General features: G+C 38.7%; 1 protein-coding gene and 1 long non-coding RNA gene across 9 annotated transcripts in view; one reads left to right on the plus strand and one right to left on the minus strand.

The window, feature by feature from the left end:
• MACROD2 (mono-ADP ribosylhydrolase 2) overlaps nt 1-19,446 on the minus strand; it is a 1,868,269-nt gene that overhangs the window by 166,818 nt on the left and 1,682,005 nt on the right. The window lies entirely within an intron of this gene.
• LOC139078142 (uncharacterized) overlaps nt 1-19,446 on the plus strand; it is a 39,782-nt gene that overhangs the window by 18,964 nt on the left and 1,372 nt on the right. Inside the window, exon 2 of the long non-coding RNA XR_011530944.1 lies at nt 13,796-13,905. This is a non-coding gene — a long non-coding RNA (uncharacterized lncRNA). The remainder of the gene's footprint in view (nt 1-13,795; nt 13,906-19,446) is intronic.

Genomic DNA, 19,446 nt, shown 5'->3' on the forward strand with positions numbered 1-19,446 from the left:
TTCTCAGATGCAGGTAAGCAGAGGGTCTACTGGGAAACAGACATGAGGCAGCTAAGTCAGGGAGAAGGTATTTCCAGAAGAGGTGAGGCTTAAGCTGAGTCCAAAAGGTGAGGTGGAATTAGCTAGGGGACAAGAAAGGCTGCAGTACATTGCTAGCAGATGTGGGTGCCCTGCCTACATCCCCTTGTTCCTTGAAACTTCAGTACTTAGCAGCCTGACTTCCAGCCCACCAGATCCTGGGTCTCTTTGCCTGAGGGCTTTCTCTGGTTTGCTGGAGCCCACTCAAGAAATATCAGGGAATTAGCAACTCCCTAGAGAGTAGCCTTTCACAAACGACTGATGGAATTTACACGCAAGTACTCCAGCTCCCTCACTTCTCAGGTGGGCTAATTCAGAAGCATGTTCTACATCTTCTCCCAGAGACTCCTCCTCCCCAACTATGAGATTGAGCCCCAGTGGTCAGTAGTAACGAGCTTCTAACTTAACCTTACTGCCTTGCTTCCCTATCCTGTCTTGCTTTCCCACTCCCTTGGTGGTGTTTCCTGGGATCATCTCCCAAATAAATCACTTCCACTTAAATTCTTGTTTCAAGGTCAGCCTCTGGAGGGACTCTAAGACAAAGGTGATCATCCTAAATTAGAGGGAAAAGCAGCTGTGAAAACACATGGATATGAACTGTCGAGATGCTTTTAAGGAAATAAAACTAGCTCTGAATGGCTGAAGGGAGGAGTTACAGGAGGGGCTATGGATAAATTGATCTGTTCTAGCTAGATAATGAAGGATCTTCCATGCTGGATATGATGGTTAATTTTATGTGTCAAGGTGACTGGGCCATGGAGTGCCCAGACCTTTGTAGAACATTCTTCTGTGTCTGTTTGTGAGGTTTCTGAACAAAATTCACCTTTGAATTAGTAGACTGAATAAAGCAGATTGCTCTCCCTACTGTGAGTGGACCTCATCCAATAAGTTTAAGGTTGATCCTCTCGAAAGTTCGGCAGAAGTCCTCCCAGACTACACTTGCATTGGGACTTCAGATTTTTCCTGTCTTTGGACTCAGACCGAAACATTGGCTCTTTCTGGACTCAAGCCAGCAGGCATTTGGACTGAAGCTACACCATGGCTGTCCTGGTTCTTAGGTCTCCAGACTCCTACTGGAACTACACCGTCAGTTCTTCCGGGTCTGCAGCTTGCCAGTTGAAGATCTTGGGACCTGTCAGCCTCCATAATTGCGTAAGCCAATTCCTTATAATACATAAACACACACACACTGTTGGTTTTGTTTCTTTGGAGAATCCTGATTAATACATCACGTTGAAGCATTTAAGCTTTATCCTGAAAATTACAGAGGACTAAACAACTTTAAGCAGAGAATGACATACCATCTTTTGAGAGAGAATATTTTTTCATGAGAGAAATTTACTAAAAATCTGTAAGGTACATGCCTTAATATGTTGGTATTATTTGTACTAAAATCAAGCACAGTGTACTTTTGGTCTGCAAAGTACCTAATGTGCTGTTCCTTATTAATGAAATCCGCTTTAGTTCAACATTATTTTATGTAATGTGCTCACTTGAGTCATATTTATGCAGCAAATTTCTAGCAAGAATTTCTTTCTAACACAACCAGGAACCAAAAACAATACATGAAAGAAGATGATAGCCTATGGGGATGGGAGTTACGCCATTCAACATTTGGAAGCAGTTAGGAGACTGATGGAGCGTGGGCACAGAGCCGCTGCCCTTTTTAACAGTTCTTTAAGCATCATACTTCTTTGTTAGAGGACAAAAATGAAATAAAAGGTTCTTAGCCAAAGTGATACAAATACCATTTCAAAATAGAGAGCAATCCATCAGATGGTATTGTTCTGTGTGTTCAGAGATACCAACTCCAGAAAATCCCCTTTCCTTCCGAGGCAGAGACCACTCAGTGGCTGAGGCTCCGTTTCATGTTACGAGGCCTCTTTGATGTCAATTTCTTAATGGATGCTGTTTGTATTCACTGCATCACTCTCTGTCAGATTACTCTGTTAAGTTCTGCACAAAAAGTAGAAATGTGACTAAAGTTCTCATTTTGGTCAAAACAAGTGTGAAAAACAACTAGTTTCCTATGAACAAGCAGTTTTCAGTAACAGCTAGCTTTACACACTTCAGAAACCCCTTCATAAGGAAGCGTCTATCCTACATCAAAGTTTATAATATCTTCTTCACCTTCTTTAATAGGAGACAGAGTTAATATTGAAGACTGCTATCTTAATTATGATACCTGTCTTCAGGGAAGCACCTCATCCTCCAAAACAAATAGTACTACACTTTGAAAAACAAAGTATACCATGGATTTTGCAATAACTTAAGATTTGTTTCACTCCTTTACGTAGAGTTCCCATAATTAAGGCAGTCTTTTGGGGAAGTAAAAGGAATAAAAACAAACAGATTACAAAACCCCACAGAACTTGAAAGTGAGGTTTCTGGACCAGCAGCATTCTTATCACCTAGGAACTTGTTAGAAATGCAAATTCTCAGTTCCACTAAAGATCTATGGAGTCAGAAGCTGGGCAGCAGTGGGCGTGGCGGGTAGCACGCTGTGCTTTAACAAGCCTTCCAGGTGATGCTTATGCAAGCTGAAGTTTGAGAACCACTGGTCTAAGGTAGTGATATTCATGTGCTGCAGGAGAATCTTTCAAAAACAGTAGTGCTTTGAATATCCAAGCTGAGCTGACATGATTTCTAACCAAAGCTAATGCTGGTGAAGGGTGCCGGCACCACCTGATTGCTAGGACTGAGGAAAAATTAATCTCTTCTTAAAATATCATATGCTTTCTTCTGTGCTTGATGTCACCCAGCTACCATGCAGCTTGATGGCATGTTATCATGGTCCAAGGCAAGGACACTTAGACTGGCTAAGAGACATGTACACGGGTGGAAACTAGCTTCAAAGGGTCCTACGGGTTGCATGGAGAAAGCACTGTGTTATGAAGGAGAAAGTTACCATTATGGGCTATTAAGGCAGCCTCTCCACTCCCAAGGGAAAAAAAGGTCAGGCACCTGAAATAGATCATACAATTCCAGTGTTAAAATTTCAGGGACATCTACACAAATGGTCAGGTCTGTGAAGCAGAACAATTACAATGATCTTATGGCTTTTATTTCATGTGCTCCCAAGTCTCCTCTCTTAAGGCTGAATTTCCTGCCACAGACTTCTGTATTCCTTATCGTATTTACATTTTATTACTAAGGGCTTCTAGCAGCAATTTGCATTTGCAGAGAAAGGAAACATTATTATCAAAAATAAAGTGCTCCAAGCTTTTCAGGATTTCTGCGAAATAGGGAAGATGTTGGTATTCTCACGGCTTCTTTAGAAACTTGACAGAAATTCCCAGCCAAGAATGACTGATAAAGGGGAAGTCACAAAGTAGGGCTCCTGCCATTAAGTTGAAAACTTGGACCCACTGAATTGGACAAATTGCTAAATCCACCTTCTGCAAGGTAATTGGTAGGGCTAGGAGAAATTTCTAAAAAAAAGGTTTTTTTTCTTTTTTTTCTACTGGTTCTTGGCCAAGTAGAACATTCAAATCTCATTAATTTATAAATAAATCAATAAATAAAAGGCACTGCTTAGAAAACTGCATTCTGCTTCCTCCGGCTTCATCAACAGGGCACATGATCGTACCAATTGCTGAGATATGGGATTCAGGAGGAGAAGGATGGGGTGGGGGAGATTGTGAATTTAGTTTCAGACATGTTGAGTTGCAGATGCCTGAGGGCCTGCAAGCTGGAAATGGTCGGTGCGAAGGTGAGTCTACTAGAGAGCTGTAGGAAGAGAACTAGAAGACAGCGTTCAACAGGATAAAGGCTGCCCAGTCAGGTAAGATGAGGGCTTGTGATCAAATATGCACTGGCTTCACAGTAACCATGCTCCGCAGATCAAAGAGGTTCTGATCACCCCAACAAGGACTGTTGTGGTAGCAGGGTGGAGACAATCACATGAATGTTGTGGATTACGGAGCGAACAGCAAGCGAAGGAGACAGACAATTTTTCCAAGACACGTAGCTGAGAGTAGAAGTTAGGCCCACATGTAAAGTGGAATCAAGCTTGAAGGATTTTATTTACTCTATTGTTTATTTTTATCTTTATTCTTCTGTGTCTTGTTAGGATTTATTTCATTCATCTACCATTCCTCAAAATGCTTTTTTTCCCTTCCTTTGCATCAGTGTTTTCAACTAAAGAACAGAAGCCAATCTATCCAGAGTGTTTGAAGGGTCTTTCAAAAGCACGCTGCAGGGGTCTCTGTAAAGATGCCTGAAGGATCCTCCCCACTCCAAGCAGCATTTTGTCTGTCTTTGTTTTATCAGAACTTCCTAATGAGATCAAACTCTGCTTAGTCAAGGCTCGCGTCCCCGGGTCTTTATTTGTTCTGTTGTTTATCAGCATTTGCTACACACGCGGCACATTCCCTGCTTTTGAAGGGACAGATTGCTTCCCTTTAGGCCTGCTGCTTGTTCTCGCGTTCAGGTTGCTTGGTTACAGCAACACTTCACTGGATTTTCATTGAAGACAAAATGTGTTTGTAGCTTTCGAGGCCCATCAAGTGGAAATGGTTAGCACCCGTTTCCTAAGACGGCAGTCGACTCATTTATGTCACATCACAGAGAACATGTCTTGTATAATTCTAAACATCAATGTGATCCACACATTAAAAGTATACAAATGTGTGCAAATGTGCCAAGTCTCTGTAAATATTCATAATTAAGGAAAACTCTCACTTCATTCACTCTGTAGTTTTTTCTATACGCTCAATGTGACATTTGGAAAAAACAATGTACAACTCAGAGTGGGTAAACAGTTTTTCTTGTGTTTCTCTTACTTATTCAAAGACAATAGTGAACTAGCTTGTTAGTGCTGCAGTAACAATTTTTCCCATATTTAGTGGCTTAAAACAACACAAATTTATTATCTTACGGTTTCGTAGGTCTGAAGTCTGACATGGGTCTAATAGAAATCAAGATGCTGACAGTGCTGCACTCCTTTCTGAAGACTCCAAGGGAGAAGCTGCTTCCTTGCCTTTCTAGTTACTAGAGGCCACCCATCTTCCTTAGCTTGTCACCCCCTTTTTCCATCTTCAAAGCCAGCAATGTTGCATCTCTCCCAACATTCTTCCATAGCCATATCTCCCACTGACGCTCTTCTTCTGCCTCTCTCTTCCAATTTTTAAGGACCCTTGTGACCACATTGGGTCCATTCAGATGATCCAGGATAACATTCCTAACTTAAGGTCAATTAATTAGCAACCTTAATTCCATCTACAATCTTATTTCCCCTTTGTAACGTAACCTAATGTATTCATAGATTCTGGGGTAAAAGGCATCTTTGGGGGAAAAACATTTTTCCTCCTACCACATCTTGTAAATTAGGAAGCAGATCGCTTTGCATAAAAAGTGTCTGAGGAGTAGAACTCAGAATAATTCTATTTAGACATAAAATTATTTCCTATGGGATCAAGTACATAGCCTTAAAATCAAGGTCATTTTTGAATTTTTAATTTTCAACTTCATTCTCTTATAAAAGGAATTTCTTGGGGCCAGCCCAGTGGTGTAGTAGTTAAGTTCACACACTCCACTTCAGCATCCCGGGCTTTGTCCATTCAGACCTACATACCACTTATCAAGCCATGCTGTGGCAGGCATCCCACATATAAAATAGAGGAAGATGGGCATAGATAGTAGCTCAGGGTCAATCTTCCTCAGCAAAAAGAAGCAGATTGGCAGCAGATGTTAGCTCAGGGCTAATCTTCTTCTTCTTCAAAAAAAGGATTTTTTCTTTCTTTTTTTACCTTCATTCTTTTCTTCCGTCCATCTCCTCTTCCTTCCTTCCATTCTTCCTTTTTTTTTTTTTTTTACATTTTTCTTTCATCTTTCTCTTTTCTTTCTACCTTTCCTCACTGCTTTGGTTATAAAAGAATAATATCACAAAGACAAATGTCAAAATGGGAAACTATTAGCAAGATATGTTTGAAAGGATTAATAACCTTAATATGCAAAGAGTTCTTACAAGTCAACAAGAAAAAGATGAAATTAAAATATGCAAAGGATATGATTAGCAATTTCACATGAGAAATTTCGACATATATAACTGAAAGAAAGGATAAGCCATACTACTGATACGAGAAATACACATTGTTACCCATTAATTACTTTATTTCATGTATAGAAGTGATAACATCAAAAGATAACAAAGTATCCCATTGGAAAATGTAGGGGCAAAGTAAACTCTCATATACTGTTCATGGGAATGTAAACTCACTGCAATGGACTGAATGTTTGTGTCTCTCCAAAATTCATATGTTGAAATCCTAACTCCCAAAGTGATGGTATTAGGAGGTGGAGCCTTTGGAAGATAATTAGGTCATAAGAGTGGAACCCTCATGAATGGGATTAGTACCCTTATAAAAAGGACCCCAGAGAGCTCTCTCTTTCCACCATATGAAGATATAATGAGAAAATAGCCATCTGCAACTTGGAAGTGGGGCTTCAGCAAAAACCCAACAGGCTGGCACCTGATCTCAGACATCCATCTTCCAGAACCATGAGGAATAAATTTCTGTTTATAAGCTCCCAGTCAATGGTATTCTGTTATAGCAGCCTGAATGGACCAAGACACTCAGGTTGCTTAATGTGAGGCATTGGCCTTCACATTTTTTACTCCAGGAATGGTGACCCCTTTAGTTGCTCATTGCATGACATTCACCATAGTGCTGCAAACACAGTAGCTGATTTGACAATTACTATAAAAAGTGTCTTGGTTTTGTATGCATCTTAAAAAAGTAATTCCACTTCTAGAAAAGTATTCTTAAAAAAATTTAGATATGTGCCAATATTTGCCTATAAAAAGGTTTTTCTTCAAGTGTTATTTATAAACAAATGGAGAATAATTTGCAATAATAATTCTACAGTTCAACGATATGGTTTTGGGTAAACAGTAGGTTCATTAAAATTATGTTATGGAAAATATATAATGACATGAAAAAAATGTTCATGATTTGTGGGAAAGTGACACACAGAAAGCTATAAGACTGCATCTCTGGTTGTTGACATTTTCCATTTTAAAAGACCTAAAGGATAAACAACAAAAATCTAATTCATCTCTGGATTTTAGGATGGGAGGTGGTTTGTATTTTCTTCTTTTTTTTTTTTTATTGAGTTAATGATGGGTTACAATCTTGTGTGATTTCAGTTGTACATTATTGTCTGTCAGTCGTGTTGTAGGTGCACCACTTCACCCTTTGTGCCCACCCCCCACCCCACTTTCCCCTGGTAGCCACTAATCTGTTCTCTTTGTCCACATTTTTAAATTCTTCATATGAGTGGAGTCATACAGAGATTATCCTTCTCTAACTGGCTTATTTCACTTAACATAATTCCCTCAAGGTTCATCCATGTTGTTGCAAATGGGATGATTTTGTTCTGTTTTGCAGCTGAGTAGTATTCCATTGTATATATGTACCACAACTTCTTTATCCAATCATCTGTTGATGGGCACTTAGGTTGCTTCCATGTCTTGGCTATTGTAAATAATGCTGCAATGAACATTGGGGTGCATAGGACTTTTGGAATTGCTGACTTCAAGCTCTTTGGATAGATACCCAGTAGTGGAATGGCTGGATCGTATGGGAGTTCTATTTTTAATTTTTTGAGGAATCTCCATACTGTTTTCCATAGTGGCTGCACTAGTTTGCATTCCCACCAACAGTGTATGAGGGTTCCATTCTCTCCACAACCTCTCCAACATTTGTTACTATTAGATTTAGATATTTTTGTCATTCTAATGGGTGTGAGGTGATATCTTAGTGTAGTTTTGATTTGCATTTCCCTGATGATCAGCGATGATGAGCATCTTTTCATTTGCCTATTGGCCATCCGTATATCTTCTTTGGAGAAATGTCTGTTCATTTCTCCAGCCCATTTTTTGATCGGGTTGTTTGATTTTTTGTTGTTGAGTTGTGAGAGTTCTTTATATATTATGGATATTAAGCCTTTGTCAGATATATGACTTGCAAATATTTTTCCCAGTTAGTGGGTTGTTTTTTTGTTTCAATCTTGTTTTCATTTGCCTTGAAGAAGCTCTTTAGTCTGATGAAGTCCCATTTGTTTATTCTTTCTATTGTTTCCCTTCTCTGAGAAGACATGGTGTCCGAAAAGGTTCTTTTAATACTGATGTCAAAGAGTGTACTGCTACGTTTTCTTCTAGAAGCCTTATGGTTTCAGGTCTCACCTTTAGGTCTTTGATCCATTTTGAGTTTATTTTGGTGAATGGTGAGAAAGAATGGTCAATTTTCATTCTTTTACATGTGGCTGTCCAGTTTTCCCAGCACCATTTGTTGAAGAGACTTTCTTTTCTCCATTGTATGCCCTCAGCTCCTTTGTCAAAGATTAGCTGTCCACAGATGTGTGGTTTTATTTCTGGGCTTTCAATTCTGTTCCATTGATCTGTGCACCTGTTTTTGTACCAGTACCATGCTGTTTTGATTACTGTAGCTTTGTAGTAAGTTTTGAAGTCAGGGATTGTTATGCCTCCTGTTTTGTTCTTTTTTCTCAGGATTGCTTTAGCAATTCGGGGTCTTTTGTTGCCCCACACAAATTTTAGGATTCTTTGTTCTAATTCTGTAAAGAATGTCATTGGGATTCTCATTGGGATAGCATTGAATCTGTAGATTGCTTTAGGTAGAACGGACATTTTAACTATGTTTATTCTTCCAATCCATGTACATGGAATGTCTTTCCATCTCCTTATGTCGCCATCCAATTCTCTCAGAAAGGCCTTGTAATTTTTGTTATATAGGTCTTTCACTTCCTTAGTTAAATTTACCCTGAGGTATTTTATTCTTTTTGTTGCGATTGTGAATGGTATTGTGTTCTTGAGTTCTTTTTCTGTCAGTTCGTTATTAGAATATAGAAATGCTACTGATTTATGCAAATTGATTTTATACCCTGCAACTTTGCTGTAGTTGTTGATTACTTCTAACAGTTTTCCAATGGATTCTTTGGGGTTTTCTATATATAAGATCATGCCATCTGCAAACAGCGAGAGTTTCACTTCTTCCCTCCCTATTTGGATTCCTTTTATTCCTTTTTCTTGCCTGATTGCTCTGGCCAGGACCTCCAGTACTATGGTAAATAAGAGTGGTGATAGAGGGGCTGGCCCCGTGGCCAAGTGGTTAAGTTCGCGAGCTCCGCTGCAGGCGGCCCAGTGTTTCGTTAGTTCGAATCCTGGGCACGGACATGGCACTGCTCATCAGACCACGCTGAGGCAGCGTCCCACATGCCACAACTAGAAGAACCCAAAGAAGAATACACAACTATGTACCGGGGGGCTTTGGGGAGAAAAAGGAAAAAATAAAATCTTAAAAAAAAAAAAAAGAGTGGTGATAGAGGGCATCCTTGTCTCATTCCTGTTTTCAGGGGTATGGCACTCAGTTTTTGCCCATTGAGTATGATGTTGGCTGTGGGTTTGTCATATATGGCCTTTATTATGTCGAGGTAGTTCCCTTCTATGCCCATTTTGTTCAGAGGTTTTATCATAAATGGCTGTTGGATCTTGTGAAATGCTTTCTCTGCATCTATTGAGATGATCATGTGGTTTTTATTCCTCAGTTTGTTGATGTGGTGTATCACGTTGATTGATTTGCGGATGTTGAACCATCCCTGTGTCCCTGGTATGAATCCCACTTGATCATGATGTATGATCCTTTTGATGAATTGCCGAATTCTGGTGGCCAAAATTTTGTTTAGAACTTTTGCATCTATGTTCATCAGTGATATTGGCCTCTAGTTCTCTTTTTTCGTGGTGTCCTTGTCAGGCTTTGGTATCAGCGTGATGTTGGCCTCATAGAATGTGTTAGGAAGTGTTCCATACTCCCTAATTTTTTGGAATAGCTTGAAAAGGATAGGTATTAAGTCCTCTCTGAAAGTTTGGTAGAATTCCCCAGGGAAGCCATCTGGTCCTGGGGTTTTATTCTTTGGGATGTTTTTGATTGCTGTTTCAATCTCTTTCCTTGTGATTGGTCTGTTCAAATTGTCTGCTTCTTCTTGAGTGAACTTTGGGAGATCGTAGGAGTGCAAGAATCTATCCATTTCCTCTAGGTTATCCATTCTGTTAGCATAGAGTTTTTCGTAGTATTCTCTTATAATCCATTGTATTTCTGCAGAGTCTGTTGTTATTTCTCCTCTTTCATTTCTGATTTTGTTTATTTGAGCTTTCTCTCTTTTTTTCTTTGTAAGTCTGGCTAGAGGTTTGTCAATTTTATTTATCTTCTCAAAGAACCAGCTCTTTGTTTCATTGATCCTTTCTACCGCCTTTTTCGTTTCAATAGTATTTATTTCTGCTCTGATTTTTATTATTTCTCTCCTTCTGCTGACTTTGGGCTTTATTTGTTCTTCTTTCTCTAGTTCAGTTAGGTGTAGTTTAAGATTGCCTATTTGGGATTTTTCTTGTTTGTTAAGATGTGCCTGTATTGCGATGAATTTTCCTCTTAATACATCTTTTGCTGTATCCCATATGAGTTGGTATGGCATGTTATCATTTTCATTAGTTTCCAGGTATTTTTTGATTTCTTCTTTAATTTCTTCAATGATCCATTGCTTGTTCAATAGTGTGTTGTCTAGTCTCCACATCTTTGTGCCTTTCTCAGCTTTTTTCTTGTAACTAATTTCTAGCCTTATAGCAGTATGATCAGAGAAGATGCTTGTTATTATTTCAATTTTTTTAAATTTGTAGAGGCTTGCCTTGTTTCCCAACATATGGTCTATCCTTGAGAATGTTCCATGTGCACTTGAGAAGAATGTGTATTCTGCTTTTTTAGGATGAAGTGATCTATATATGTCTGTTAAGTCCAATTGTTTTAGTTTTTCATTTAGCTCCACTATTTCTTTGTTGATTTTCTCTCTGAATGATCTGTCCATTGATGTGAGTGGGGTGTTGAGGTCCCCTACTATTATTGTGTTGTTTTTAACATCTTCCTTTAGGTCTGTTAATAGTTGCTTTATGAACCTTGGTGCTCCTATGTTGGGTGCATAGATATTTATAAGCGTTATTTCTTCTTGATGAAGTGTCCCTTTGATCATTATATATTGTCCCTGTGTGTCTCTCTTTACCTGTCTTATTTTGAAATCCACTTTGTCTGATATAAGAATTGCAACACCTGCTTTTTTTTTCCTGCTATTAGCTTGAAGTATTGTCCTCCACGCCTTCACTCTGAGCCTGTGTTTGTCCTTGGGGCTGAGGTGTGTTTCCTGGAGGCAACAAATTGTTGGATCTTGTACTTTAATCCATTTTGCCACTCTGTGTCTTTTTATTGGAGAGTTCAATCCGTTTACATTAAGAGTGATTATTGATGCATGTGGACTTAAAGCTGTCAATCTGTTGCTCATTATCTGGCTTTCCTGCTTTTCTCTTCCTGTGTGTTTTATCCTACCCATTTGATACTGCAATTTCTTACACTGCGTTTCTTAGATTTTTGCTTATTTATGTTTTGTGTCTCTGTTCTGTTGTTAAGTTTAGTTGCTACCCTGAAGTTTGTACTTAGAATCTTGTGTATAATATAGTCTATTCTCTGGTGGTCTCTTACTTACTTGGCCTAGACTAATTTAGTCCCTTTGCTCTTCCCCTCCTAAATTATTATTTTCACTTCTTGTTCCAACTTGTGTTATGAGTTTGTAGTTACAGTGATAAGATCGTCTTTGCTTTGGTAGTTTCCTTACCTTTATCCTAATGCTATAGTTGAATATTTGCTATCCTATTCTGGTTCTATTTATCTGTCTCCCTACTCTGTGGTTTGTGACCCCTTTCTCCCTTTTTTCTTTTTTCAGGTATGAAAGCCTTCTTGAGGATTTCTTGTAGTGGAGGACTTTTGGTTACAAATTCCCTTAACTTTTGTTTGTCTGGAAAAGATTTAATTTCTCCCTCATATCTGAAGGATATTCTTGCTGGATAGAGTATTCTTGGTTGAAGATTTTTATCTTTTAAAGCTTTGAATATGTCACTCCATTCTCTCCTAGCTTGTAAGGTCTCTGCAGAGAAATCCGCTGAAAGTCTGATAGGAGCTCCTTTGTAGGTTATTCTCTTTTGTCTTGCAGCCCTGAGTATCCTTTCTTTGTCATTCATTTTTGCCATTTGTACTACTATATGCCTTGCAGTAGGTCTTTTTACATTGACAAATCTAGGAGATCTGAAAGCTTCCTCTATACACATTTCTCCCTCAACCCCTAGATTTGGGAAGTTCTCTTCTATAATTTCATTAAGCACACTTTCTGCTCCATTTTCCTTTTCCACATTCTTGGGAATTCCTATGATCCTTAAATTCTTTCTCCTCATTGAATCTGCTATCTCTCTAATACTTTCCTCATTCCTTTTAATCCTTAGTTCTCTTTCTTCCTTTGTCTGGAGCCATTCAGCCTGTCTATCTTCGATTATGCTAATTTGCTCTTCTATGGAGTCTACCCGGGCATTCAGGGAATCCATAGTCTGTTTTATCTGGTCCATTGTGTTTTTCATCTCTAGTAATTGTTTGATTCTTCTTTATAATTTCAATCTCTTTTGTGAAGTAACTCCAGAACTCGGCTTCTTTCTCTATCTTTCTCTCTAGCTCATTGAGTTTTTTGCTTATAGCTGCTCTGAACTCATTTTCATTTAGTTTATCTAATTCCAAGTCCTCAGGACTCTATTCTGTGTTTTTATTGTTTTCCTTCTGGTTTGGGGCTTTTATAAATTGCTGGATGGTAGAGGAGTGGTTTTTTCGCATGGTAGTAGAATTCGGTTGCAGTTAAAGCCTGTTGCCACTAGATGGGGGTCGAGTGCCGCACGTTCTGAGCTCTCCTCCTTCGGGCAAGATGGCGGCGCCCAGTGCACTATGCTGGGGCATGGCAGGTGCGGTTTCTCTCGCGCACTGATCTGGATTCGATCATTTCTGTTCTCTGGTCTCCCGGGGCCCTGGGTTTACGGGGTCCCCACGCACGGAAGCTTTCCCCCGTCAGCGGGTTCCACTGTACCGGTGGCGGGAGTCCTAGACGATCCCCTGGTCATGTGGCCCCTCCCCCGCTCCTTCCTGGACCCACGTGGTGATCCTGGTTTCTAGGGGATGGAGCGATGTTCTCTCCTACCCCATTCCAGCTCCTCCGAGGCAGGCAGCAGGGGCTCCGTCCTCTGTCTTTTGATACTGTAGGTCTCTGAGTCCTGGCATTAGGTTCATTAGCTGAAATTCAAGGGTTTTTTTCAGTCCTTTGTTGTACTTTGGAGGGGAGAGAGTCCCGGGTCAGCTCACCCTGCCATTTTGCTCCGCCTCTCCCCTGTATTTTCTTCTTTTTGATTATCTGGTTTTTACTACAAATCTGTACTACTTTTGTAGTAAGAAGTTATATTTTTTTTTTTAAAAAAAAAAAGATGGTCACAATAGCTGAAATACTCCCTTTTAAAATTGTAATAAGAAATAAACATGGATATTTTAAAATTTTGGTTCTTGGTATAGACAGCTCTCTGAATATTCATTTACAATGCTATTCATTCTATTTGGAATTGGCTTATTACCATGTTTGCACATGACAGAACTGAAGCTAGAAAGGTTAAGCAATGTGCACAAAGTCACAGAGTTAGGTGGTTGGAACAGGAATAGAAACTATTTCTTGTGATGACAAACCCAGTGGTCTTCTCCTACATGTGGAGGCTTTTGACTCTTTTTTGAGCTCTTCACTACTCGCTGGTTACATGTTTCAGATATTCACCACCCCTGTCACCATTACTGCCTTCCAGCTTCATCTTCTGATCATTGGCTTGACATGGAAAAAGGAAAGAAAACCTTAACAGATCATGGAACCCTATGCTTCATTATTGTTCTTGGAAAACTGATGACTGGGAAGCAGGTAAGAAAAGGAAGGAAAGAAGACATGTGAATATGCCGTATGGCTGGAGGCGCACTAGCTTTTCAGAAGCTCTAGCACTATTATGGCAAATAGATAATATATAGTTTTTTAGCAGATAAAAGTCTAGCTTCAGGCAATTGTCCATATTTTTAGGATTTCTGTGAGAAGCAGCATTGCACAGTGGAAACACTTTGAGGCCAGAAATGCTCAAGTGTGTGACTTTAGGCAATTTACTGAGCTTTCTTCAGCCTCTGTTCACTACCATTCCTATAAAAGCTAATTATGGACATATGCCATAGGGTTATTGTTGTAAGGCCAGTCTCTATGTTCGGACTGAATTAATGCTTCTTCAATATAGGATCTATCATGGTAATCTCCCACTCAAGAACTCACTCTGGGCCCCAGCTACTTATTACACAATGATGAGTATCAACACTTCTCGGTCAGGGATTCACAAACTGGATATACGCATCCTATTTATTTCACAAATTCTCCCATCTGAACTGCCCTTCTTCCTCTATGTCACTTACACAACACTTGGCGTCACTTCTCTGCTCCTGCCTATTCTTTAAAGATCACTGCAAGCGTCACATTCTTCATGAAACTTACCCCAAACACTCTGGTCCTGAAACATATTTGCCTCTGAATTCTTGGGTACTATGACCATACCAATGCTATACTTGATTATTTGCTAATATTGTCTTCCAACTGTCCTGCAAAATACTTGTCTCTCAAGCATATTATAGAATTATATTGTAAATGTAGCAATGATCAAATCCTTGGGCTTTGATCATAGGCATATAATAAATTATTTGTTGACTGATGGACAGAAAGATAATGAATGAGGGTGGATGAAAGAAACTTATAAAATCAGTGAGAAGAGAAGATGAAGAAAAGGTAATGTGAATACTGATGTGGATCAAGGTTGCCCCAGGGAGAGAAGTCCAAGTCATCTTGGCCTACATGACGATCTATATGACCCGATTCATATCTAAAGTTATACGACCATGCAATAACCAGACCCCACCTGCACTGATACCATTTAATGACTTTTTCCATCATCTTTTCTTTGTCTGGTAAAAATAAGTCACGTACCCATGCCTTATAAATTTAGCCCTAACCCTTAATACATTGCAGCTCTTCACTGCCCATGGGTCCTGTCCCCATGCTATTCTCTGAACAAAAGAGCACTACTGCCCGACCTTGAGAGTCCAAGAAATCTTTCTTTTGACTCCTCGGCTTGCCAGGCCCACATCAAATACTTTCTCTTGTTAGCTCTTAAAGAATAGATCCAGGTAAAAGTTTTAAAACTATCATGCCCATTTATCAGAAGGTATAATTAAAAGATTTTTTTGGAGAAATATTCTTTCCTTACTATGGAAGATGAAAACCATATGAAAAGAAATGCTATACACTCATCTAGCTATGTTAACAATACTTATGGTTTTCAGAAAAAATTGACTTTTTACGTGAGACTTTGGTTAAATAGTGTTTTAACTTAAGCTCATGGTAATTTTTTATTTACTGTAATAAACACCTACTATATATTTAGAAATTTTCCAGATTATGGAAGTGCAAGGAAATATTAAAATGGTCTCTGTTCTACACAAACTTACCTTTTTATTGGTGAGACAAGACAAAGAGATAGAAAAAGAAATCATAATATAAAAATAAGCTATTCTATTAGATTTTTTCAAATAGTTTTTGAGTTCTACCCAGAAACAGGAATGGAATTTTCTGTCTAAAGCAAATCTTCATTTTAGAGACAAGTGGTGGATTTGGGATGAGCACGTCTGCATCCTGGAATCATTTTCCTATCTTATCAGCTTTCTTAGGTAGTTACCATGCAAAATACATATGTTAATTATATCTAACTATTAATAAGTTGACACAAGTATTGTGTGTAAGTTACATAAATTTCCTAGCTGGAAAAAAATGGACAAATTTCATTGCTTTCAGAGTTAATAATAAAGAGAATATGGATAAATTTTTTAGTCATAGGTGTCTTTATTGTGAAGGAATCAGTTGAGCTTGGATACTGGTAGGGAGTTGAAGATTTCTATAATCAAAAAATATTTGTGAGCTCACAACGTAATCTTATCAACCAATGCTCACTAAAGCAGCAGTCAATGATAAAAATGAAAACTCTTAGCCAAAGGAGCTATAAGCTTTGCTTGAGGTATGCAGAGAGAATAATTGGTGAATTTGTTCCTCCTTGATCTGTATATTAGCCTTCATCTCCACACTTATGCATTATGTGTATAAAATCTGCATAATAGTTAATCATATTTTCTGAGACTAACACACTAGAGTTATGGGCAGCAATACATGAATGATACCGGGAGTGGGTTAGAGCCAAGCAGTTGGGCTGTGGATAACATGGTTTACAGAGGTCAACACATAGAAATCTGTGGGTACAGAGTAAAGGGAGAGAGGGCAAACCCAGAAGTCTAGACGAGAATGGGGTCATGAATCCAGAAAGCCAGAGGCTGGGCTGAGGGCACAGTTTTCAAGTTCAGCAAGTAAGTAAGTTTGGGTAAGACATCAGCAGGCAGAACCCTATGAAATAAATGCAACTCAAGGGCAAAGTCTGCCTTAGTGGGCTCAATGATAAGCGAGGGATGGTTACAGTAGACCAGAGCTGCTTAATCTCTGCACTGTCGACATCCGTGGCTGGATAATTCTTTGTTGTGGGAAGCTCTCCTGTGCTTTGCACGATGTTTAGCAGCATGCCCGGCCTCCACCTGCTAGATGCCTGTAGCCACTCCCCTTCCCCAGTTGTGAAAAACAAAAATATCTCAAAATGACCCCTGAAGGGCAAAATCACCCCTCGCTGAGAACCACCGCAGTAAACAAATGTAGGCGTTCCCTAAAGTGAGGGAGAGAGGGGGTTTGACCATGACGTCTCTCAAGTTTCCAATATCAGGATTCTTTGATATTGTTCCAAAACTGTAAATCTGACATTGTTATTGTGAGGAAAATTAATATCCCTTAATTTTCTATTAGGACTTAGACTCATAAAAAATTGACTTCCTTATTCCAAATCAATGAAGGCTACATACAATAAATCCTACACACTAAAAAATACAAACTTTTCATGTAAGGAACAAAAAGATTTCTGAGTTGAATCATACAAATATTATTTGCTAGAGGCCATGTAGTGGTGCACTATAACTATAAATTGTTTGCAACGAAAGTGGATGGTAATTCCATAAAGCTGACATGCTAGGCTTACAAATAATACATCTGGAAGGAAAAAGTTAAATGTTCTTCACCCACAGCAAGATACAAAACTTTTGGGAAAAAAATCATTGCTGGTTTCTTTCCTCTCATGTTCCTACTGCATTTCCATGACAGGCCCTGTTAACGGCCGAGTTGTGTCCCTAAAATACATATGTTGAAGTCCTTAGTATGTGACTGTATTTGGAGACAGGGTCTTTGAGTAAGTGATTAAGTTAAAATGAGGTTATTAGGGTGGCCCCTAATCCAACACTACTGGTGTCCTTATAAGAAGAGGAGATTAGGACACAGACACACAGAGGGAAGACCACGTGATGACACAGGGAGAAGGCAGCCATCTACAAGCCAAGGAGAGAGACCTCAGGAGAACCCAACCCTGTTGGCACCTAGATCCTGGACTTCTAGCCTCCAGGATTGTGAGAAAAGAAATTTCAGCTCTCTGAGCCACCCAATCTGTGGTACTTTGTTATGGCAGCCCCAGCAAATGAGTACAGCATGTTTCCACCTTCCCTTCTGGTCACGCTGTGAGGCCTTTTGGCTTCCTGGTGACCACTTTCCTGCTCATCTGCAGGTAGCAGCACCACACTGCCTGAATGATTTGGATGGAATTTGATTTTGAGATCCATGATAAAGTACCAATTTGACTCATGTCAGAAAAGATTCCATGAGGAGATTCACAGGTATTAGAAGAAAGAGAAGCGTGGCAGCTTTCAAAAATGATGGGCAGCAGATGAAATTAGGAATGAGATTTTCTCAATGCTCTAAATGCATCCCGGAAGTTGAACCTGTCCTTCTCTGAAGACGCTCTGAGGAAACTAACCGATTATCACTTGTGCAATGACAGATGCCATTCTCTATTTTAAAATATAGCTCTGTGGCTTCCTGGTTGTATGCTTCGTTTTTCTCAAATATGTATCATTTTCCATATCTAAAAGGTACAGTTATTACAGTGTCACTTTCTTAGAGTTATCACGAAGATAAACTGATTTAGCCCTTGTACCTGGTGGATGGAAAGCAATCCATATAAGTTAGCAATTATTCCTGTCATTAATATTAGGCAGTAGTTATGCATGGGTTATATCTTTAATATGAGCTTTTATAGTCTAACTTGTATTGTTTTCTCATACATTTTGTCTCAGATTCCTGATTATGAAATTTAAAAACACAGGATTAAAGTACACAGAGATTTGGTTTAACAGAAAAATGACTTTTTTCCCTAGACTATTATCATTATTGCTTTGGGAAGGGTTAATAGGATTAGTTGGAGATACACTGAATAAGTCAGTCTACAGTGACTATATGGCAAGTCAGAAAAATTATATTCCAATCAAAGATGGAATGGTTATGAGTTAACCATAAATTCAAATTATGGACAGACGATATATATCATCTATATTAGCAGTCACATACTCCACCAGAGGTCATCTTTATTTCATATTGCATGTTTAGAATTTACAAATGGCTGATGCCTCTGCATTGCAGAAACACTAAACAACTTTGGAGAATTTTGACATTTAGTTTAAAAATGTACTTACTGTTATAAATAGGCACTGGAAATAATTTCATGAACATGCCCTGATTCAAAGCTTTTATGTGAAACTAAAGATGATTTTATTATTAGTTTACTTGCTCAAGCACTAAGATGCATGTTGGACTTATTTAGATTAGCAATTTTTCAAACAAGAATTTATTTGTATAGTTATTAATACTTTCTAGACCACTAAAACTGTCTCATTTTTATAAACTTGTAGTATGATTTTTGGCTTTCATCATTGGAAATACCTGCTGATGGACAGATTTGTTTTAATATCAATGGATCATACCTATGAAATTATTTTTTATCATGTTAGAGTGAAAACAAGTTTTAATTTTAGAAGACATGAAAAGAAATATGTCATCATTTCTAAACATCTCAAAAAGTCCAAAATTTATAAAATATGCTGTGACATTGACAAGAAATGAGAATATTTGCATCACACACCATGGTAAGTCACATTTTTACATGAATGAACACTTTCTTTTAAGAATACTTAAAAATGCAGAAATGCAGGCACAATCAGCTCACTGTGGTTATATAGGAAATAAAGAGAAAGGATGAAACAAGAAGATTGAAACACGAAAAAAAAAGCCATCAGATTATGGGCAGAAGAATTTATTCAGTTCAACCCATATTAAGAACTACTTATTAAATAGTTATTATGTGCTTTTACACTCTGTGAAACACTGAGTTACTTAAAAAATGAAGAACAGTGAAAAATGGAGGGGGAGAAGGATGAGAAGGAAGAAAAGGAGAAAAGGAGG

Source organism: Equus przewalskii, chromosome 21, assembly GCF_037783145.1.
Source record: "Equus przewalskii isolate Varuska chromosome 21, EquPr2, whole genome shotgun sequence".
NCBI lineage: Eukaryota > Metazoa > Chordata > Mammalia > Perissodactyla > Equidae > Equus > Equus przewalskii.